The sequence below is a fragment of the Lissotriton vulgaris genome, chromosome 3_2 (genome assembly GCF_964263255.1).
Source record: "Lissotriton vulgaris chromosome 3_2, aLisVul1.2, whole genome shotgun sequence".
NCBI lineage: Eukaryota > Metazoa > Chordata > Amphibia > Caudata > Salamandridae > Lissotriton > Lissotriton vulgaris.
In genome coordinates, this window is record NC_141690.1 from 131,845,526 (window position 1) to 131,870,679 (window position 25,154).

At 45.6% G+C, this 25,154-nt stretch overlaps 1 protein-coding gene across 1 annotated transcript in view; it reads left to right on the forward strand.

Annotated features, from left to right (window-relative positions):
• Positions 1-25,154, forward strand: part of CLNK (cytokine dependent hematopoietic cell linker) — a 1,199,791-nt gene that overhangs the window by 824,214 nt on the left and 350,423 nt on the right. The window lies entirely within an intron of this gene.

Sequence of the window (25,154 nt, forward strand, 5' to 3'; positions counted from 1 at the left end):
TCAACTGCGGGAAATGCTTGTGGCAGGAAAAACAGGCTGGAGGGTTGCCACATGGCTTTTCTTCTTCTTTCTGCAGCAAAGCCACCTCCATGGCCCCAGAACTAGAATTTGCCCCACTTGGGTAGTCAGGACTCCCAGCAGAGGAGTCCAGCTTGCTTCAGCTGAACTCTTTGATGGCCCTGAGACTTCTAAACAGGAAGCAAGCACACACAAGCCCTTGGAAAATCTTTTCAAGCAGGATACAAAGCAAAGTCCACTCCTTTTCCTCTTCAAGTCAAAAGCAGCAACTGCAGACCATGCCAGCAAAGCAACACAGCAAAGGGGAAAAACTCCTCCTAACAGCTCTCTAGCTCTTCCTCGTGCCAGAGCCTCCTCTTGATCCAGAAGTGTTCTTAAAATGTAGGGTTATAGGTCCAATACTTATACTCCTTTTGGTCTTTGAAGTAGGCATACTTCAAAGGATAGAGTTTGTAGTGGACAGGCCCTGCCTTGCCCTGTCCTGGCTCCAGACACACTACAGGAGCTGGAGACAGCATTGTGAGAGTACAGACACAGCCCTATTCAGGTGTCAGTGAAACCTCTTCCCATCACTTTAGCTCAGGAAGGTCCATCAGCATGGTGAAGGGCAATCAGGATATGCAAGGCACCCCTCAGCTCCCATTGTATCACTGTCTAGAGGGCATGCACAACCAGCTCAACTGTCAGTATAAACCAGGCATGGATTCAACAGGCAGGCAGAGGCACAGGATGGTAAAGCAAGAAAATGTTTTCAATCAGGAGGGGGCAGAAGGAAAAGTATGTGATCCTTTCAGCTTCCTTATTTGCAATATATAAAAAATCAATGGGAGAGGGATCACTTGTCCTGAGTAACTAGGGTTTTTATTCTCTTATTCGGTTTTGGTGCCCATTAAAAAACCCTCATTCACGTACCAAGGCTCGATAGGCGGTATATCTTGGTTCACCGCCTTGTTGTTAGCAACGTGACAGCATCATCATAGGGTTTGATTGTATGCTTCCTCCACCCGGAGGTAAACCACTGGTTAGTACAGTAGTGAATCAGTGATGAAAAAAATCATAGGGGTGTATATTTTAAAACGGCTTTGTAACCGGTATTGATAGTTTTACTTGATGCTGGAAAAGAATGCCTGGTTAAAAGAGTAGGCGTGCGTAGGAAACTGGATTATGGGGCTTCTGCACTGAGTTATGTCCATATAAAGGTTGACATGTTTCAGCCACATATTGCCTGCATGGGTCAAGTTGGCTTTCTTCAGGAACTAATATCTCTAATAAGAATAGAGAGGAAAGGAAAAGAGGTGTGATGACCTTGAGTATCAGGTCGGATTCATAGAATCAATTTTCTAGAATTGGGAAAAGGTCTTAAAGTACCAGTGGAAATGGAGAAAAAAGGGGGGGAGGAGACAATACAAACACATATAGATTGCGTTAGTGTGAAATGTCTAAGATGCTGGTGTGCTATTGTACACGAAATAAGACACTTAAAAATGGCAAATCTTTGTTTACACAAGGCAAAAATTCTCTTGTTCCCGTTAAGGCAAAACCACCTCTCATTGATAAAATTGTGTAGTCCAGGTAAACACAGTGTTTTACAAGCTGGGGTCGGGCAGTGATAGCTGATATTTATTTATTTTATTTATAAAGTTTTATATAGCGCGCTGAAGAACAGGGCTACTCATGTGGGTGGCAAAAACAGTGCATCAGGCCCACAAGTAGCATTTAATTTACAGGCCCTGGGCTCACACAGCACTTTAATAGGGACTTACCAGTAAATCAAATATGCCAATCATGGATAACCAATTAGCAATACCATTTAGACAGAGAGCATGTGCACTTTAGCACTTATTAGCAGTGGTAAATTCCCCAGAGTCCTAGAGCCAAAAATAACAAGTCAGAAAAAAATAGCAGGAAGAAGGAAAAAGATTTGGAGACATGCTTGCAAAAAATTCCAACAAATTAAAAATGAAATTCTTGAAATTTATATTGCCATTTAGCAAATCTATACGTGGCTCTTTTACAGCCTTTGGCTGTGAATAAATCTACTAAAGTAGATGATCTGTCATCACTCTGAATGATGTTCCATACACATATTTTCTAAATTACTCTATTCCCCACCAACATGCAGTTTTTCTTTTTCTAACGTGAAATAGTTTAGCTCTGCATTTCTCAATGGTCTCGAAGTGTATGCAACAACTGCTACTTGTTCATTGTACCCTTGCAAGAAAATTGCTCCAATACTCACATTGGTTGCATTGGTCATAATTACAGGCTCATGCTTATTGTCAAATGACACTTAAGCAGGAGCTTTGGTAATAGCTTTCATTAGATCATTGAATTCTACGATACATTTTTATCCCACAAAAAGTTTTGATTCTTAATCATCAGTTCTCTCGTTTTCTTTGTTCTGTCTGAGAATAAAGAAAGAAACATTGCAAGCCCTAAAAATGATTTAAGCGTATCTTTGTCTACAAGCTGAGAAGCATCCTCAATGGCTCAGACCATGCTTTGCTTGGGATATATGCCTTCTTTGCTGATGTTATGACCTAAATAATCCACTGAGTTCATTTCAAATCTACATGTGTCTATACTTAAAGATAGACCATTCCTTTCGAGGATTGATGAAACCTTACATAATGTCTCTGTGTCTTTCTTCTTTGTTTTTCCCTTTACCAATATATCATCTTTGAAGTGTAAGACATTTGTTTCCTCCTAAATAATTTGTGCATCACCCTTCAAAACACCACCTATGTGGAACTCAGACCAAAGGGCATCCTTTTGTATCAGTACACATTATAAAAGAAGTGTCATGTCTACTCTCATTATGCAAAGCTATCTGATGATATTGTTTGATAAATCTAATGTGGAGAATACAATTGAACCACTTACCATTGAAAGCATCCCACCAAAATTAGGTAGAGGATGAACATCTACCCAAACAAAATCGTTTAGATCCCTCTAGAACACACAGTCTTATCTTAATATTGGGTTTATGCACAAATACAACTGAAGATAACCAATTGGATTATTCATTTTCTTAGATTAGATCCAGATACCAAAGCCTTTTCAACTCTTCCTTTAATGCAGACAGCATGTATAATGGCACATTTCGGACCCTATTAACCTTGGGGATCATGTTCTCTTCAGAATGATTTTGAGAACAAAGATTTTTAATAAGCACAAACCAGGAGAAAAAACATTTGGAAATAATTCTGCCCAATCCAATGCTTTTTGATCATTGACTTGTGACATGAGCTCATGATACCCCAAGACTTGGTCAGGATAATTAGGGTTCAAGGTTATCATTGGATCCCTTTGTTGTGGCTAGTCTAGAAGGAATGAACATTCTTTAGCTTCATAAATCTTAACATCAATGCATCTCCCTCTATAGCTAAGGGTTGATTCAAAATAACCTATTACGTCAACTGGTTTATTACCATATCCCAACAGCATTATGGCTGGTGGTAACAGTTTTTCATTTTGGAATAATGATAGTAAGTCATCACCAATCAAAGTGTGTCTAGTAACAGAATCAGCCATGATTTTGATCTTCTTGTCTCCAATTAATACTTCACAATATGGAGCATCCTTCTTTATCTATCCAATTTCATAAACACCTAAAATTAATTCTTCTGCCTCATCATTTTGATATTCATTTTCGATTTCACTGGTTGGGTTCTCATCTACCCCAATCGTACTATTTCTATTTGCATCTCTCCCTTTGCACATTCTAGCATAATGCCCCTTACCTTTACAGCTTCTGCAAATGTGTCCTATTGCAGTATGCATCTTGTCATTTGCTAAATGTCCGGTTAACCCACATTTAAAACATGTATATTCTTTCTATACAGCATTACAACTTGTCTCTTTCAATTTACCGGCTTATCCCCTTTTACTTTTTACAAATTCTTTCTTTCTGATCATCTCTTCTGCTTGCATGTTATCATGAGCTAGCTATTTCATACCTTGATCCCTCTCTTCGTATTGGTGAGCAATTTCAATAGCTTTATCTAAAGTTAAATCATCCACCTAGAGTCTCTGGTAATTTGGGATCCAAAGTTTTGTGTACCATCTGGTCACAAATCATCTGGTTCTGTCTGAAACAACCAATAATTACACATGGGGGATAGAACTCTAAGATCATTAACAAATGCATCAGCTGACTCATTTGGAAATTGACTTCTTCCCAAACATTTATGTTGTGCCACTACTTCATTGACTATTTTTTTATAATGTAAATCAAGTTATTTAATAGCGCAAATCTAGCCAAAAGGATCAGAGTTTTGTAAAGGGCCAAAGGCAAGCATACAGTAAACAGGCAATAGGAGAGGAAAGTGGGTTCTGGGGGCATAAGTACATTGTGTACTCTGTGCTTTAGATCTGCAGATCTTAGAGTTGAGGAGTCTGGGTTTGGAACAATATAGCGCCTAGTGGAGTGCTAAATCTAAGACTGATAATGCAACTTAACCTGCTATTTTTTTAATAAACTTTCCCGAACTACTTAGGGTTGGACTAAGAAACCATAATCAGCCCTGGCAAAAATGCTCAAACTAGCCCTGCTCCTGTGTCTTCTTGCACAATCTCGCTCTTTCAATCCATCTATTTTCTCTCACTCTCCTTCCTCTCTCTCATCTGCCTGAATACTTTACCTCTACCTCCCCCCCCTCTCTTATTGTCTGGGGCTCCCTATCATTTTGCATTATTCCACTGCTTGATGTTGCTCTCAGGGACCTTGGGAAAGTATCACAGGCACCAGTAGAGACCCTGGGCTTTGAACAACCAGCCCCAATGATCTGCAGCTATCCGGTAAAGTGCCCTGTGAGATTAAAAGCCTGTGCAGACATCGAACTTCCTCTCGATCTGGTCATTGATAAAAAATAACATTGAAAATGAGCTGGTTTAAAACTGAGCCCATGAGCGTATATACATCGTAGAAGACTAAGTACAAAGTGCGATATTTTAGGAAGAGACAACCTAAAAAAAAATGAGAAAGGTGTCCCACAGAAGTGGCACTTTTTAGGTCTCAGCTAGAAACGCGCGAAGCGCGTTCTCGCCAGAGAACTATAGCTACCGGCTCAGCCGACAACGATTGGAATGTGGCTACAAGATCTGGCCACACGCGTTGCATTCTCTATGGCAGCGTCAGATTTCGACCCGCGCCTTCGGATTGGGTCGTGTGCGTGTGCTTGTAACGTAGACAGCTCACGCGCGAGACCCAATCCCAAGGCGCGCAGCGGAATCCGACGCGGCCATGCTTCTGAATGCTGCGCGCCTTGTAGGTTTCGGTTTCTCCCCCATCCTACCCTGCAGCACACCCCCATCCTGCCCTGCAGCACACTGTCGCCATCCTCAGTGCGCAGATGCCTCAGCACATGCACCTCTGACCCGGCTTGCAGATCCCAGGGTTGTCCACAATGGTATTTCAATAAAATCGTTCAGTCAGCTTTTGGGCTTGAGCCACCCACCAATAATGGTATATTGTACGAACGTCTTTCTCTCTCTGCATAAAGGACAGCAGATAAATTGCAGTAGATGGCTGTGATTGAAATGAAGCTCTTTAATGATTGTTTTTATTTGCACACAAGACAGGGTTATATTTCTTGCACTGTGGAACTGTTTCTTAAACGTATTGCTCTTCTTTTGATATATTCTGGTTTATTGTTGCAATGGTTTAAATTAACTGCGCAGACAAATAAAACGTATTTACTCACTCTCTGCTATGATGCAGGTTAAAGAAAAAGCTCAGCTGTTCGCGCTCGTTGGACAATCACTGGCTGGGATGGAGGCTGACAAGGCGGCGCGAGGCTTGAATTAAGTGTGACCCCTCCTATAGTGGCCGAGTGCATTTGGCAGCCGTGGTGTTAGCATAATTACCCGGATTAGGCTCCGACGTTGGACAATAAAGTGCTTGTTTTTTTTGCTCTGTTAATTAGCAGCTGCAGTAGTTCTTCTCTCATTTTGTCCCGGGCAGCTTTTTGTGTCGAGGGTGTCGCACCTTCGTCACACTGCAGACGGAACGTTTCACCTCGTATATAAAAGTGGCGCCCATTACCGATGCATACATTAATTTCTGGAGAAAAAAAACAATTTATATATTTCTTACATTCTCTTAATCTCTTCCTGCAGCGCTATGACACTGCCAGCATTGACCGCATCATAGCACTTTTTTTCCTTTTTATTTTCTTTTAACTGTGTCAATGCCCGCCCCCTCATGCTCTTCCCAGCACAGGCATCCCTGCCCACCCCGGGCCTGCAGACAACAAACCCGTCTCCCAGGACAACAGCACTCTGTCCTTCATAAATGCGATCTCCAGGAGGGCTGGGGGTCCGACCGGTGGGGTGCGGGGGTGAGGGGGAGGCGGGAGTCAGTGGTAGCGGCAGGCCTGAGAGAGGCCAGTGACAGCAGGAAGGACAGGGACGGCATACTAGACTGGAGGGCAGTGCCAGTACACAGGACAGGGAGGGGTGGCAGTGACGACCTGCAGGACAGTGGTAGTGACATCAGACAAGACTGTAACAAAAGGCAGGGTTGGGAGGGGTGCAGATAGGACAGGACGGTAATACAGATAGGAGGGAGGACGGAGGCCAGTGACAGTGGGCATGACTGAGGGGGCAGCGACAGGACCAAAGGCGCCAAGTGGGCGCTTTAAAACCCCCCAATAATTACCCACTCATTCATTTATGCCCCGAAGCCAGATGTCTGTCCACCCCTCTGCATTTCTCCTCCATCCGACAGGGCCATCACTCAGGCCGGGTTACAGACCCACGGGAAGCCCACTCTCCCCCTGCCCAGTTAATGGTCACACACTTCCAAGAAGGCCGCCCCCTCGCCGCCCCCATGTCTTCACTTCTGCACTACGTGCCTCACGGAGTTGTGGGTAAACCTACTTCTGCCACAGGAGCTGGCAGGGCAGTAACCACTATCCACAGACACAGAATATCACCGACATGTACATTTGCCTGGCATGCACACGAGCATGATGGCTTGCTCGAGCACCCCCGCCCTCCTCGGCGCTGCAGGCATAAGTGTTCTCTGCCTGTTGTGTGTACTGTACAGAAAGATGGGGTGCGGGTAGCGTTGGCAACGGACCCCTCTCACTGTATATTTGGGGGCTCCATCCCCGTTCTCTCCTCTCCTGCTTGTAGCGAGACCCCCTTAATTTAAGCCTTCCCGGTCTGTTCGATGTTCTAAATATTTTGTCTACTTGGCTACCATCAAACACACAATCGTCATGCTAATCAGGACTAAATTGTTACTCTGGATTAATATTGTTAAATTGTATGTCTCGCCCCATCTACCCCAAAAGTTTTGGTATTTATATGCCTAACCCATTATTTTATATTGTTTGTGTTCCACCCCAATGTTTTTATATTTTTTATTGCCTGCTGGGGGTTTCAGTATGGGATCATAGTGGGCAGGCCCATTCCTAGAAGGAGATCGTGAATGGTCTTTTCTGTTTGCACGTCATTTATGGTCTGGTGGACGTGGTACAGGTAGGGTTTTTTATTTATTTATTTATTAGTTATCACTTTAATATGGCGCAAACTTTACCCACAGGTATCAGAGTGCTTAAATTCAGCATGCTTATAACAAGCAAGACTAGCACTCTATATTACTGCCAACTTTGCTTAGCATAAGCAACAGCTAACCATTCACAAACAATGTTTATATACCAATTGCAAATTAAAGAAAAAGAAAAAAAATTAATGCAAAGCATTGTCATTTACAATGCCAGTAACTCAAACTTTAATGCTGCGAGACCTATTGCATTGCAAATGCTTGTTTGTTGTTGTTGCAATTTTATATATACAAGATCAGAAGGCATGGGAGCGCTTTACAACACACATGCAACAGGGTTACAGTGGTTACAGGAATAGTAGTTAAACTTAGATGTTCACAACGGTGAATGTGTACAGCAGTTACCACAAGAGACAGTTACAATTGGGCAGAATACATACACAGTTAAATGAAGGCAGTCCAGGGTGCAGTGGATACAGTACTTAAGTCTGGTAGAGGGTGAATTAACCAAGATGTCTGTCTTGAGGTCCCTTTTAGGCCAAGCCTAGACAGCGCTTACACTGTCAGGTGATCTGATGTATGTACTTTGTGGGGTCTGACTCTTCCCACCAGTTTGGATTGGCTTTTGTCTGTGGCATTCAAAAATGGTAGCCCGCAAATAGCTAATGGTTGGTGCATGTACCACCTTTTCTCACAAGTTAACTCCCATGGAGTATTGCCGCTGGAATGAGCAGAGACGTGCACGTTGCTTGTGTGCCTTTATCTTGTAGTTTGATTCTCTGCCTGAATGCGCTTTCGGTCTATGCACATCTATACTGCAGAGCATTATTTCATACAAACTATCAGACTCTGTGTGGTATCTCCCACCTTGTGTTTTCCCCCCGGCGTCTCCGCATGTAATGGGGCTGCTCGCGGTGACATCACATAGAATTTCACAGCACCAGCGTTCCAAGGCGAGCGCCGGTGGCCAGAGTGAAGCTGCCTCCGTTGAGGGTTGTTGTGGCTGAGGTCGTTAGGTTATACTTTTACTCTCTGAACCTAATAAACGACTTATGTTTCTCTAACGTATCATCTCTGCTTTGTGTGGCCACTTCTACACTGGCGACGAGGATCTTTCTGAAACTGCGACCTCAACACGCACATGAGAACGGAAGGTGCAGCTAGCTGAAAAAGAGTATTCGTACGCTCCTGAGGCAGACCGAAGTGCTGAGGAAGAATCGTAATGAGGAGCGACAGCGGGTTTGAGGATTGAAGAGTACGCTCCTGAGGCAGACTGAAGTGCTGAGGAAGAATCGTAAGGAGGAGCGGCAGCGGGTTCGAGGGTTGAAAAGTACCTGTCCCGGTTTAAGAATAAGGAAGGTAATGCCTGGAAGTGCCAGCTGGCTGAAGGCGCGCTGTGTTTGTACCCGCGAATAATGAGCAGAATGTGGGTGAACTTGCGACAGGGGTCAAGGAAGCGTGTGAAGCAGCTGTAGTAGCGGGTGTCTGACAAACCTTACGTTGAAGCGCCAGCTGAGATCGTCGGAAAACCGGCATGTGAGAGTCAGCTGTCTGAAGGCGCGCTGTGCCCAAACCCACGAGAGGAGACCGAGTGTGAACTTGTGACGGGGGGTCACGGAAGCGGGGGGAGCAGATATAAAATACGAAGGTGGAACAACCTTGCAGTGCAGCGCCAGCGTCGGAAAGCAGGAGGTGTACTGGATGGCCTGAGGTGTCTGCGGAGAGCTTGACACTACGTGGATGAGAGGCGGTAGCGGCGTGATGTTTGCCTGACTAGCCTCGCTTCTGTAACAGCTTTTGCGTTGCCTACTTCAGGAAGCTGTTAGCGCACCTAGACGAATTCCACAGTGTCAACACCCTATTCTGACGTTCATATGGAAGTGACAGGCAGTGTAAGCAGCGCACTACTCCCTGGCGTGTTGTAGATTCGAAGAGGATAGACTTGTGCGTTCACCACATCACAAACCTTTTAAAACAAATGGCTTTGTGAACTTTTATTCTTGTGCAAATTTGGAACTTGTTTGGGTTCCCCTCACATAGCCTTTGACATTCTGCTCACAGGGGTGTTGGCTGTGTTAGACACTTACGGCGAGGCAAAGAATCATAACTGTGAGCCCCCCACCTCCGGATCCAAGGCCTCAATGGCACTACATGTGAAGAAATTGTTGTGCAGGTTGATGAAGGTCAGGTCTGCAGCCCCAAAGGCACCATAAAAGTGGGGGGTACTGATTTGGAAGCATTATTTGATTCCTGTTCTAGAATAACAATCATTAGTGCAAGGGAATTCTCCAGAGTGTCCAAGGGGAAGATAATCTTGAGGAAAATGGATGTGAGTCCCGGGGGGTATGCGGGTCGCCCCATCTCAATGAAAGGTTACTTTTGGGACAAAATTGAATACAGGAACAGGACAACAGTGTCTAAGGTGTATGTGTCTACAGTCGGGGATAACATTTTGGGTTGGCAGGCACAGAAGGAGTTGGGGGTCTATCTCAATACCAATAGCAATCCCCAGATCTTAATACAGGAGATACAGGAACAAAAGGTGGCAGAGTTCAAGGAAGTATTCAGAGAAGAGCGTGGATGTTTGAAGAACTACTGTCACAAGATAAAATTGAAAGAGAACGCAAAGCCGGTTGTGGCCAAGGTCAGGAAGCTTCCTATTGCCATCCAAGAAGAGGTGAAGACAGAACTAGAGAAACTGTGCAAGGCAGGAGTCATCGAACCGGTAGAAGCGACGGAATGGCTGGCACCCATCGTGGCCGCCAAGAAAAAGGATGGGTCAGTTCGGCTGTGCATCGATCTGAGAGCGTTGAACAAAGAGGTTGTGGTCGATCGATTTCTGCTACCCAACATCACCCAGATGATGAGCATGCTAGAGGGGGCAAGAGTGTTCTCCACACTTGACCTCACCTCAGCTTACTTTCAGATCAAACTGCACGAAGAATCGCAAGAACTCACAGCGTTTGTGACACCCATGGGCACGTACAAGTTCAAAAGGATGCCCTTCGGGTTGGTCTCGGCGACAGCCATGATTCAGAGGCTCATGGGGAACATCTTGAATGGAATCCCTGGTGTTGTATGCTATCAGGACGATGTACTTATATTCGCAAAAAACACATGAAGAGCATGATGAGAGGCTGAGACATGTGCTGGGAAGGTTTAGGTCGCAAGGACTAACGGTGAGAAGAGAAAAGTGTGTATTTGGTTGCGCAGAACTGGACTTCTTGGGACACAAGGTGACAGCTGAAGGAATCCGTCCCAAAGCGGAGCTCCAGAACACCATTGTAAATTTGGTGCCTCCTAGGAGCAAGGATGAAATCAAGTCATTTATGGGAATGCTGGAGTTCTACGGCAAATTCATAGGGAACCTTGCAGGAAGGACATACGCCATCAGGTTGCTACTGAAAAAAGAGACGGCGTTCAACTGGAGTCAGGGGTGTCAGAGAGAGTTTGAAGATGTGAGGAATGCACTTGCTGAAGCCCCTTGCCTAAAGTCCTACATACCCAACCGTGCGACAGTAGTCACCACCGACGCAAGCGCAAAAAGGCTAGGAGCGGTCCTCACTCAAGTAGGCAAAGACGGAGAAAAAACGATAGCTTTCGCCTCAAGATTACTCCAGAAGTCTGAAAACAACTACTCGGTGATCGAGAAGGAAGCTTTGGCAGTATCCTGGGCTTTGAGAAAATTCAGGGACTTCCTGTGGGGCACACAGTTCACTCTTCGTACTGACCACAAGCCGTTGGTAGAAGTCTTCAGCAAGAAAGGCCTGGATGCCATCTCTAGCAGGATCAGGCGTTGGGTGGTCGGTCTTCAGGAATACACCTTCGGTGTAAAGTACGTCCCGGGAACGCGTAACTTTGCAGCAGACTGCTTGTCAAGGCTTGTAAATGAAAATGAGACGAATGAAATGCGTGACAAGGCGGAAGATGAAGTGGATGACCAACAAATGGAAAATGTCTGCGCAATCCAGAGAGCAATAGAAAAAGAAACATGGAAAAATGCAATGAAGGAAGATGAAGTTTTGGAGGAAGTGTGCAAAAGAGTAAAAGACAGGTGGAAACACGAAGATAAACGGGAGGATGCTCTGCGGCCATACTGAATTGTCAAAGATGAGCTGTCCATAGTCGATGAATGCCTGTTCAGGGGGACGAGATTAGTACCACCCGCGACTGTGAAAGAGAACCTTGTTGAGATGGCCCACGATGGCCACCTGGGCAGCACCAAGACAAAACAAAGGCTCAGAGAAAACTATTGGTGGCCAAGCATGGATCTTGCAATTGAAAGAAAAATAAGTGACTGTATTCCGTGCAGCAACAGCGACAAAGTCTTGAAACAACTGACACCTCCAATGGTGTGCAGGCCGCCACCATCAGGACCCTGGGAAGAATTAGCACTGGACATTGTTGGTCCTTTGACTGGAGAAGTGCGCACGCCGTACATTCAAGTGCTTATGGATATGTACTCTAGGTGGCCCGAAGTGAAATTGGTGGGTGAAGTCACAACTAAGGTCGTCATTGAGTTCCGGCAAGGGTTGTTTGTCAGGGAAGGATTACCCAGCAGCCTACTCACGGACAATGGGGTGCAATTATGTTCAAAAGAGATGGAAGACTTCCTTGGGAAGAGAGGAATCACACACAAACGTTGTGCTCTATATCACCCCGAGACCAATGGCATGGTCGAGCGCTTTAAAGATACCCTCAGGGAGAGTATCCAATTAGCCAAGGCCAGTGGCATAAGCTGGAAGGAAGAAGTATGGAGACGGATAGAAGCGTACAGATTCACCCCGCACCAAACAACGGGAGTCACCCCATTTGAGTTGCTTCGAGCAAGAATACCTAACACCAAACTATCCCCTGGGTGGATGGGGTGGCACAAGGGATGGTCGGATCACTCCAAGGAAGCGAAAGGATTGGTGAAGCAAGAGGGAGCTATGGTGGGGAGGAAAGAAAGATACGACAGGCTCAACTCTACACAGGAGGCCGGGTTCAAAGTAGGGGATGACATTAAGATCAGGACCCCTACTGGCAGAGCAAGTTGGTCAGGATACAGTACTCCCACCAAGATCACTAAATTGTTCAGGAATGCTGTAAAGACCCAGGAGGGGAAGATCTGGAACCTGGGAAGAGTAGTGAGATTTCACCCACCCGGGCAGGATTCCGGTAGAGAAGGGGAGGGTGAAAGCAACGCGGTGGGGAACAAAGGTTTAAACCCAGGAAGCAGTTGCCGGTCCCTCACCCAGGTGGAAGGACTAGCCGGAGAATGACCAGACCCCCCAGATATTTTGAACAGTATGTGATGATGTGATTCTCTGTAGTACAATTGTTCCTTTGTTTAGTTCGGATGTTTTATTCCGCAGGGAAGGGGGATGTGTGGTATCTCCCACCTTGTGTTTCCCCCCCCCGGCGTCTCCGCATGTAATGGGGCTGCTCGCGGTGACATCACATAGAATGTCACCCCGACCAGCGTTCCAAGGCGAGCGCCGGTGGCCAGAGTGAAGCTGCCTCCGTTGAGGATTGTTGTGGCTGAGGTCGTTAGGTTATACTTTCACTCTCTGAACGTAATAAACAACTTATGTTTCTCTAACGTATCGTCTCTGCTTTGTGTGGCCACTTCTACACTCTGGTTTCCTGTACGTTACACACAGCACACATGCCAGCCTTACAAAGTTAAAATACATAGTATTAGATGCAGGTGAGACCTCGCTGTCCTCACGCAGCCACTGGCGCTGACATCGTCTCGTGCTGCTATATTTATTTATTTATTTATTTTTGCAATTTGTTTAGCGCGCAAATACCCGGAGGTGTCTCGGCACTGTAGCGATCAGAAACTGCACAAATTAAAGCATCTAATGTGTAAACAACCAGGTTTTAAGTTATTTCCTAAAACTAAGTAGCGCGGGCAGATCTTAATACACAGAGGGAGTGAGTTCCACAGTCTGGCAGTGGCCACTATGAAACGTCTGTCACCCCAGTTGACCTTTCTTGTGGGTGGGACGTTCAAAAGATGGGCTGAAGATGAACGGAGAGTTCTTGGTGCCTCTGGAGATTTAAATGCTGATTTGAGGAACTGAGGTCCCGTATTGTTAATAGCTTTATAAGCTATACATAGGGCCTTAAACTTTGTGTGACTTCTCACTGGAAGCCAGTGCAGATTGTGAATAAATGGGGAGATGGAGTGATGTTTGGAATATTGAGCAGTACCCTGGCCGCAGCGTTCTGCACCAACTGCAGCTTATTAAGCACTTTAGCCTGAGCATTAAGGAGAAGGGCATTACAGTAATCAGTTGGTGAAAATACCAGGGAGGTGATAAGGGTTTTTGCCGCCGAAATGGGTATGTAGGGTAGAATTTTTTTAATTTTCCTCAAAGTGAAAAAGGATGAGGAAACAACGTTATTTACATGATGGTTAAAAAGAAGTCGATCATCAAAGATGACTCCAAGGTTTCTTACTTTTTTGACAGGTATAGGCAGGGGGCCTAGTTCACTTGGCCACCACTGAGGGGACCAGCAGGGTTCTAACTTGCCAAACAACATAATCTCGGTCTTGCTGGAATTCAGTTTGAGACAGTTGGCCGCCATCCATGAGCTGATGGACAACATTGCTTCCCGGAAGTTGGCAGCCACCCTGTCTCCATCCCGGTGTATAGAAAGGACTAACTGGGTATCATCAGCATAGGTGGTAAGGCTGATGTCATGTTCCTTTATCACCCTTGCCAAGTCCGACACATAGAAGTTAAAAAGAGTCGGACTTAGCGAGGAGCCCTGTGGAACACCGCAGGGAAGGGAAAGAGGAGATGAATAAAAAGAACCCAGTTTAACAATTTGAGACCGGTTATGTAGAAAGGATGCAATCAAGGCCTTGGCTTTGTATTTCACCCCTATGGCTGCGACACGGTCGATCAAGATGTTGTGATCGACCGTGTCTAAAACCGCTGACAAGTCTAGCAATATCAGGACTGCCACTCCTCCCTTGTCTAGTGTGTACCTAATATCATCTGCAGCTTTGATAAGCGCTGTTTCAGTTCCATGTGCACTCCTAAAGCCGAATTGGGTGTCATCCAATAGGTTATGAGTATCAACAAAATCGGAGAGTTGTTGATTCATAAGGCTTTCAAAAATTTTGGATGGAAAAGGTAAACATGCAATTGGTCTGAAATTAGCAGGGTCTGTAGGATCAAGGGAGGTTTTTTTTAAAAGGGGTCTGATGATCGCTTTTTTCCATACCGACGGGTAGGTACCTTCCTGAAACATATTATTGCAAATGGTGGCTATTGCAGGTGAGATAGCCTCAGGAATGAGGTTGAGAATAGAAGGAGGACAAGGGTCTAATGGTGAGCCTGATTTAATAGTGGTAACAAGATGTGAAATTTGTTCAAGTGTGACTGAATGAAAAAAAGAAAAAGACGCAGAATTAGGAAAATAATTGGGGACTGGGGATTTAGCTTTAGAGTTTTCTCTGGTGGAATAGGAGGATTAGTCAGGTGGTTGACTACATAAAAGAGCTTTTTGGTGGAATTTTCTGCTGACTCAATCTGGGTGACATAATAGCTACTCTGTGACTAGCTGCTGCTTATATTTATAGAGAGCTCTTTTGTATATGAGTTTATCTGTGAGGTTATAATGTCTACGCCAGTGTCTCTCTAAGTTCCTACAAAATTGTCTCTGTAAGCGCAGGTTTTCAGAAAACCAGGGGGCTGAGGGCGAAGTACGATTTCGAAACATAACTTTTGATGGTGCAAAAACATCTAGAGCATTATTAAGTTGTGAAAGATAGTTATTAGAAGCTATATCTGGGTCTGTTTCGGTTGTATCTAATGATGAGGCCAGAGTGGCTGATAAATGAGGAATATTGATGTTTTTCCAGTTCCTGGACGTAACTGGAAACGCAGATTTCGTTGGAGGAGCTGTGGGATTGTTGAGCCTAATGGCAAAAAATAACGCTGAATGATCTGTCCAGGTGAGAGGCAATTGTGAGGAGTAGGAGATATCTAGATTGTTTGTAAATATCCCATCCAGGGTGTGCCCTGCGATTTGAGTAGGTGCCGAGACAAGTTGGTTAAGTCCTGCAGCTGTCATATCTTCGAGGAGTGATACAGTGTCGTTATCAGTATCAGCCTCTAAATGAAAATTAAAATCCCCAAGAATGGTAAAATGAGGAGTTCCTGCTACACTTTCTAGAAGGTTATTCATGTTAACAAGGAATTTGGTGCGTGGTCCTGGGGGACGATATACTACATTCCCTGAGAATGATTGATTGGCATTAAGAGTAATCGTAAAAGAGAGTGCCTCACAACTCATATTAAGAAGAGGGGTTGTATTAACGCTAAGATGATCTCTATAGATATTAGCCAGACCACCTCCTCTTTTTATCGGTCTGTCTAATCGATTTACACAGAAACCAGGTGGCAGGGCAGCTGTAAAATCTCGATCAGCCGCTGCGTCTCCCCATGTTTCTGTGATAAAAAGTAGATCAATGGAGTGTGCAGTAATAAGTTCAAGGATATCTAATTTGTGTTTTAGAAGAGAACGAGCATTTATAAGTGCCGCCTGCAGTGAGCTATGCCGATCTTTATTAGGTGGGAGACGTGTACAAAATTTACAAATTAAAGGGCCACAGAATGACTCTGAAAGAATGAAATGGGGTGGGATATGTGAACAGTGCATGGAAGGTCTGAGGGCCAGTAGTTGCATACCGCTATATGTCAGGAATTGAACGGGTTGCTCCAGAGGACTGGCCCGCGGCCCGGTCTCGGCGCGGACGGGCGCAGACGGGCATGACTCTGGCGCGACTCCGGCGCGCTGACGGCGCGCCCGCTGCGCACGTCCGCTGCGCTTGACTGAGTGTATCGTCTTATGTAGCGGTGGGGAATGCGGAAAGCTAGAGAGCTGACCTTGCTGGTGGTGGCACACCGGAAGTGGAGGGGTGAACCTTCCGGTTATGGCGCTCGTTCCCTCCACACAACCAAACTTTTGGTGGTGGAGTAGTAGAACACGCCTAGGCACAAAAGGTAAGTGGTGGTACACCGATTAATGCAACAGCATAATAACGATTTACATAGTGCAGTAAATAAAACAAAATAAACAATTTCATAAAAATTACAGTGCGCTACACTGCTGTCGCTAGGAGCAGGCTAGGAGCAGGCTGAATGATCTGCTACCATCGGCGAGTAAGCGAACAGGAGCGGGACTGCTGATTTAAAAGCCACGCAGCCTGAATTGATCTCAGGGTCGTGGATGAACAGGAGCGGGACAACTAATTTAAAAGCCACGTAGCCTGAAGTAATCTCAGGGTCGTGGATATGAGCACGCTGCTGCGCTCGTTTGTGCAAGATTAAATCTACCTGTAATCGGCGCCATCCAGCTCTTATGTAGCGGTGGGGAATGCGGAAAGCTAGAGAGCTGACCTTGCTGGTGGTGGCACAACGGAAGTGGAGGGGTGAACCTTCCGGTTATGGCGCTCGTATCACGCTCCTACTCCTATTTTTCCATTTTGCGCACCACTTTTAGTTAATATTTACATGGAGCACTTCTTAGAAGTGTCTGTGCCTTTAAATCCTGGTGTGTGCAGCTGCTCTGCTTTCCCCTCTCCCTCTTCCTCTCTCCTATGCTGGATTTGTCCAGGCCCCCGAAAGCAGCAGCTCCTCGTACTACCTGCAGCTGATGAACATGGGGGACTCCTGTGACCCTGAGCACCCTATTGAGTTTGTATTTGCATGGGGTTTCTGTTTCTGTCCCTTCTGCTTGGTTTCCTAGCCCTTCAAAGTCTAGAAAACAGAAAATGCTGTGTTCCTGGCACTCCTCCTTAAAAACATGTACATATGTGTGTTTTTTTGGGCTGGGGGAATAATGTGGATGTTGCACCTGGCTTGTTTTGAGACGCCATTGTTAGTTAGAAAATGGCTTCCTCAAAGTGCAGAGGTCAGGTAGCCCCAGTCTGCATGCAGGCTCCATGTAGTAGCAATTGAAGATCCAGGACAGCACATTCCATGAGTAGCTCAGTTTTCTCTTCAAGGCGCTGTGTTTTTTGTTTAGGGTTGAGTGGTAGAGTTCCTTGCTGCGTGCACTGTGGTCCTGTTCAATAGAGTGCTGTTTGATAGGGAAATTGGGTGTTTTCAGCACAATTGCACATTTTAAGTAAGGGGAAAGGGTATGAACGGGATTAGCTCGCCTGACAGCTAAAATTTTGCAATTGTGGAGTAAAGCGGGTGATGACTAAACACCCAGAACTCCACTGTGACTGTTAGCCGGAGGGGTCTGTGGTCCCAGTCCTGCTAACACTTTTACAAACATCAGGCTCTGGTATCTTAGCCCAGAAAATTGAACTAAGTCTACAGCTCCCAAGATGCATTATTTTCTAAAAGGCTAGCCTGGGGCTGGAATATTGCATTATTCCTCCTCCTAGCAAGGGTGATAAAACTGCATTTGTTTAAGTGGTTGAGACTGGGACTAGTGTGGATGCTGTATGGATGGTCAATGTTGTTGGCCCCACTGTTGCCCTCTACAGAATCTGCTTTGCTGGGCTGAAATAGCAGCGGGGATAACAACCCAGCAACGTTCAGACCCGGTGGATCTGACTGCTTCTAGGCAATGAACTCTAGTGAATACAGTCACAGTAGACTGCATCAAAGGGCTACAAAGTCATACAATTGGCACAAGGTGATATACTCATTGGGACAACATAACAAAAAGCCCAGAATCCTGATTGTGGTGATGCGAAATATTGATGCAGAATTAAACAGATTTTTTTTCAGATTTTAAATTGATTCACATTCTTCTGACAAAAAAAAAGCATGACCGCAGTGGTCCTTATTAGCATTAATTGTGTTTTATACCTGATCCCTGAAATAACGTTCCCCCCTCCTTCAGTTCCAGCTGAAGGGCAGAAGTGCGCCGGTCTTTTCCCAACACTGAAAAAAGGAGCAGACACATTGCTGTCTCTCATCACCTCCACTGGGTCCCGTAGAACACAACCCGTAGTTCAAATTGATTGCCTGCTCCGAAAAGATAAAAGGCTGAGCACTAAAACATGCTGCAGGGGCGGCTCTAGGCTCATGGGGCCCTGGGCAGGGAGCGTAGGTAGGGGGCCCCGGAAGAGGGGGCCCGGGCGGGGTGGAGCCGGAGGCCAGTGAAGAGGGGGGGTCAGGGTGTTTGGAAGCGGATCGGAGCCACAGGCCACCAAATCCCTGCCAGGGGCCGCCACGCAAATATGTATCCATCCTCAGAGGTATATTATATTAAGGATATATATTGGCGTGATGGCCCCTGGGATTTGGCGGCCCTGTGCAGGTGCACAGCTTGCACATGACTAAGGCCGCCCCTGCATGCGGTCTCTGCAGCAGGCGCACTTCACATTGAGTTATCCGTCCATAGGGACCTGTGTCTTAACATCATTCTCAGACTCACTGGGCTCTGTATTGTCAAACTCAGATGGAAAGAAATCTGAATCAGCAAATTTGACATGTATCCTGTGGAATATAAAGAGCAGTGCATTAACCACATGAGCTTTCTTGGCAGCACTGGCGCCATTGGTCTGCAAGCGTCAATATATACACAGCATGTACATTCACACATGCAACTATATTTTAACAACATTTTCGAAATGAGGCATTCCCTCTTTAAAGAGACAGACTCTTTGAGGCTGACTTTTTAATGTGTTTCAAGAAACCAGAGGTCTTATTAGCCGTGAGGTCTTATTAGCCATTTCACTAGGAGTAAATATGTTTATTGTATTGACACGTATGACAGTAAAGCACGTTACATATGAAATAATCATGCTGCATGGTCCAGCAGCGCAGATAATGTTTGCTCCTCTTGGCAGGATGTCGTAACAGGGTGAGTAAGGCGCGATTTATTATTTCTTTATTTATTTGTTTGTTTTATTTATATGGCGCACAGCTACCTGGAGGTTTCCCGGCGCCTACAGACACGCATTGAGAAGATCAGGGCCAAGCTCTAATGATTAAATAGCCATGTTTTTAAATCTTTCCGGAATTTGCGGTAGCTCGTTTTGTGACGAAATTGAAACAAGAGTGAGTTCCACAGGGAAGGAGCTAAATAAGCAAAAGAGCGGCCGCCCATTTGAGCTCGTTTGATCCTGGGAACTTGAAACTTTAACTGATTAGAAGGTCGTAAGTGGCGTGAGGGAAGGTAAGAATGCACCAAGGCACCCAGCTAAGCCCATATTTATCCTAAGCATGTAGCAGAGGGCTTTAAATTTAGCGCGATTGTCAATCCTCAACCAGTGAAGTTCACGGAGGGGACCAGTGGTGGAGGCCATTCTGGGTAGCTGGCAAAGAAGTCTGGCCACCAAGTTTGGGACCACTTGCAGCTTACGAAGCTCTTCCTTACTTGCGCCCAGATATAGCAGTTTCCATAATCCAATCTGGACACAATCAGGGCCTGGATGACTGTTTTTTGCGTGGAAGGCGGAAGCATCCAGAGAATATTTCTGAGACATTTTAAAATAGTAAAAAAGGTAGAGGCAACCTTAACCACTTGTGGCTTCATAGACAGCTGGTCGTCAATGAGTATGCCAAGGTTGTGAGCTGATTGTGAAGGGAGGGGGTGATAGCCCATTTGAGGAGGCCAGTGTCGGGGGCCCCCGAGAGTTTTGTTTCCACCGAAAATGAGACGTTCGGTTTTTCCACCATTCAGTTTTAATTTGTTAGCATGCATCCAGTCAGCTATCTTTTTTAGCCCCAGCTGGAGAGATGATCCCTTAGAAGTCTCTTTGGAGGATAACGAGAAAATAAGCTGAGTGTCATCCGCATATGAGTATATTGTAAGCCCTGCTTCCTCTGCTAGCGCAGCCAGGGGACTGATATAGATTTTGAAAAGCAGCGGGTTAAGTATGGAGCCCTGAGGGACTCCATACGGGGCGATATGGATCTGAGAATCAGCAACTGAGGAAAAGACCTAACAAAAAACTGGACAGCCACTTGAGTGCTAAGCCGACAATGCTCCTCGACTGTAGAATTTGTAAAATAGGGGTATGGGATACAGAGTCGAAAGCAGCACTCAAGTCCAGTAAAATGAGTGCCACAGTGTCTCCTTTGTCGACATACTGGCGAATAGTCTAGGTGACTCCCAAAACCCGATTGAGAAGGGTGTAAAATGTTCTGTGACTCAACAACTTTGTCAACTGAAGGTTAATGTGTTTTTCCAGAATTTTGGAGAAAACTGGAAGTAGGGAGATAGGTCGGAAATTAGATAGGGCCTCTGGATCAGAGCTTGCCTTTTTTAACAAAGGAACTACTATATCATGGTTCCAGGCCATTGGAACCCTCGCTTCGCGTAGCGATGAGTTGAGGAGTTCCATGATGGTACTAGGTATAGGGAGATCCAGTTTTTGCAGCAAGGAAGAGGGAATAGGATCCTTAGGAGAACCAGATTTAATACTAGTTAGAATACTAAAAGAAATCGAGAGGCGCCCATTCCTCGATCTGGTTGCCCCGTTTATCTTGAAAGTCCTCCTGCGGCAGAGCCAAAGAGGCACCATCGCATTGTAGGGCAGAATTATTAGGTTGCAGGTCTTCAGTAGTGGTAATATTATTGAATTCAGAATACATTTTATCGTTTTTATCAACAAAAAATTCAGCCCGGTCATCACAGTGTTTAGAGTCAAGTCCCGGAGGTTCAGGTTGACAAGCAGCACCTGACAATTCCATCACTACTTTAAACAAAACTTTAGGACAATTTTGTGACAGTAAAATGGTGTGATTAGCATGCTCAGCCCAAGCAGCATTGCACAATGCAGGATAGCAATTTAGAGCTAATTTATATGTCGATTTGGCAGCCAGCTCATAATTTATCTTCCAATGTCTTTCTAAAGTTTTACTTTTGGTTTTTTCTAGCTTATGTTTTTGGGAAAACCAGGGGGCAGGAGGGCGATGGTAATCCAATTTCTTGTTGGGAGACATGCGCCAATCGATGATGTCAGCCAGTTATGAATAATATCAGCATCATCTACTTGAATTAGAGAGGTGATAGGCATGGTTTTATTAAGATGGAGGTTTAAACAGTCAGCATCTAGCTTTTCCAGTTTCTCCATTTCCTGGACCCCGGATGGATAAACGAATTATCATGACACATTTCATGTTTAACCTTAAATACCACCAGAAAATGGCCCGACCAAGGAATAGGAGTGGCGGTCTGGCACGAGACGGTAGTTAAGTTGGAAAAAATAGGGTCTAATAGGTGTCCTGCCTTATGGGTAGGGCCTGAGTTGTGAAGAGAAACATTAATTGCAGCCAAATCAGTAATGAGAGTGGTGCTAGTAGTGCAAGTAGCTTCATTAAAATGTAAGTTAGGATCACCTAAGATCATAAAATTGGTGGCTTCCAATAATAAGGGGGATATAAGATCAGGGAATGCAACTGCCAATGGCCCTGCCGGTCCAGGCGGGCGGTAGATTAGAGTCCCTGAAAGAGTAAAGTTAGAGGAGAGTGAAAGTTTAAACAAACTGGCTTCACAGTCCTTAGAGCATAAGTCTTCCCATTTGCAAGTATAAGAGGTTTTAAAAATTATTGCTATGCCCCCACCAATTTTATCTTTACGATTCTTACCAAGAAACGTGTAGTTAGGTGGTAGAGCAAAAGCAATATCATGTCCCGAGCTCTCATTAAGCCAAGTCTCCGTTAGTAAAATGGCATAAGGTTGTGAGTGAACCAGGAGGTCTTGAATATCTCCCTTATGCTTGGGGAGTGGCCTTCAGTTGAGAGTGAAGAAAGAAAATTCAGTACAGGGAGCACAATCATCATTGCCCAAAAGAGGCTTCATGTTATAATTGCTACATGCAGATTCCCTATGGGACTGTGTCGTAACAGTGTAGCCACAACAGGAGCAGTTCGAAGAAGCTGTATCAGGAAGAGGTGTGCAGTTAGGGCCAGGCTTAGCCCGAAGAGCATATAATGATTGAAGAGAATACGATGTTATGCCTTTTAAAATTGGAGCAGGGGTTCTGGCCCCAGGCCCCTTCTGGACGCGGACGGGCGCAGACGGGCTTACCCTTGGCACGCCTTCGGCATGCCGCCTGCCGCCCGCTGAGCGCATCCGCTGCGCAAAGCTGTGAGCATTTGAATTTAAGGTCTGCCTCCCCCACCTCTAGCCCGGAAGTGTACCTGCCACCACTCCCTCCACAGCAAATGAGAATACCCGCGGTGGACTGGGTAGTATGCGGCGAACAAGAGGGCATCAGAGAAGAGAAGAGCAGGTAGGTGGTGCTGTGCAAAAATGCAAACAGAATAAAAATGTGTTAAAAGCAAGAAGTACAGTTTTAAAAGCGAGTCACACACAGCCACAAGTTAACAGCTCAGCGCTCTCAACAGCGCGTGTCCCCTGCGGAAAGCTGCGAGCATTTGAATTTTAGGGTCTGCCTCCCTCACCTTTAGCCCGGAAGTGAGCCTGCCGCCGCTCCCTCCACAGCAAACGGGAAAACCTGCAAGGAAGCGTGTGGCGAACAAGAGTTCATCAGAGCAGAGCAGGTAGGTGGTGCTGTGCAAAAGTGCAAACAGATTAAAAATGTGTTAAAAGCAGGAAGAACAGTTTTAAAAGCGAGTCACACACAGTTGCAAGTTAGCAGCTCAGCGGTCTCACCAGCGCGCGTCCACGATGCAAGGACGAGAGCTATAGTATAGAGCCTTAGGCTCTATACTAGGCAGGAAGAGACTCTTGCCTCCAAACATCAGCACTGTCTCACCATGTCTCCTGACTGTTATAGCCTGCCCTATCTGGCAGATAGATCTACATAATAAAACGATAACCCGCTATTGTTTGGGGGTTAAGCTACCGACCAGTATCGCAGTCGTTCAGCTTTAAATACATCAGTTGGGAATGGGGTATGTATAGCCCCAAGCGTCTATATTCGTCTCCCCTTGTCACGCGCAAATGGTACCTGAAAGTCAACCTGCTCGAGCAGCATACCCCATCTCTCCTGCGTCCTGCCGTCTGGCGGGGGCTGGGCTGCGAGTGCCGTCTCCGTTTGCTACCCCGATTTTTGTCAGGCGTACTCACCCAGCCGTTGGGCATCCCAGAGTGAGTGTCCCTCCTTCTACAGACCTCCCTGTCGGTGTGTTTCCATAACCAAACCAATACACCTTTTGTTTACGCAATGCCGCCAGGGAGGCTTCCGTCTTCCTGCGGCTCCTCCTACCCAGTGAAGTCTGTTCGCATCTCCGTTGCTCTTTCTGTGGGCCTGCCCATGCTGTAGTACCACTCGAGCTCCAGGATACCCACCTCTAGCTGTATCTCTGGAAGGCTGACGTCTGGTAAGCTCTGACGGCCATCTTCCCCACAACGCCATGGTGTGCTCTGCTCCGTCCTTGTCCTTCTGTCGTGGCACGCTTGTGTCCAATTCAGAGTCTTACAGCACTGCCTGGGTCATACATGAAAATCAAAAAATGGGACACAGTCAGATGCCGCTTGTGGAGGTGTACTACAACATCCGTTACTTACATGACCTCTTCTACCCTGATTAGTATCACATTATTCCTGTCAGATTCTTTTGCCACATAACTGTGGATTTTGTACTTTCATATTTGACATCTTCTTTACATCCTGTACACTCCACTGTCATTATTTTTTATTATTTTTTTTTTTTTTGGGGGGGGCATCCATTGCAATAAAATGAGTCAATGTTCGCACTGTGCTCATGCCGCCACTCTCCTCTCAGCGGAGATATTCACCTTATAATGTAAGAACGCACTTCCTTTCAGGAGCCTGGCATATCTAGCTCAACTACTGCCCAAGCTTCTGGAATGAACATGCCTTATCCACATAGTCCATATATATATATATGTAAATTCAAAGTCACTCTCCATCATGAACATGCCTTATCCACGTATTCCATAAAGATATAAGTTTGGAATCACTCTCCTATTCTGCACCCACCCTCCCTTGGTCTGCCAACCCATAATACTGTCCTGGCTTATGCTTAACCAACTCCGTCATCCCACTCCGGAGGGTTTTGGGTTAACATATCCCCCTCCACTGCTGCCAAGGTTTTAGATTGCTTACTTGTGACATTTTCTAAATTTCCGTAAATGATGAGTGGTATTCACTGATTATCGGCCATCAGAGCAACCAGAAACTGGAGGAGATCAACCGCTGCTGCCAGGCTCCAGGAACAACAGTGCTCTTGTAACCTGAACAAAGTGATCATGAAGCTATGCATAGGACTGCCACGTTGTGAATAAATCAGGTGTGTTGTTTTACAGCCATTAAACATACTCTGATGGGAGCCTTCCCGCACCAACTAACAGTTCACAAAAAGGAGTTTACATAGGCAGTCCTAACAAGAATTATAGGTCGCGACAAAAGGCTGTTCCCACTGCAAAACGTGCTGACTGCTTACAGAGTCTCTGGCTTGTTGTATCACCCCATCTAGTGGGAATTGAATGCTGACAATCTAGAATGAGAGATCTCCAAATATAAGGATTACAGTGTTTAACAGTAAGTGGTCTCTGTTTTTGCAAATGACAACTTTTGGTTTGGACGCTATTTGTACTGTAAATTGGCCCTTTCGCAATGAGTGGCAATTTATATTTAACTGTCGGACATTCCTGTATGATTCACAGTGTTGTAGTGAGCGCGCTAACGTGCACGTCACGTGGCTACGTGACGTGCG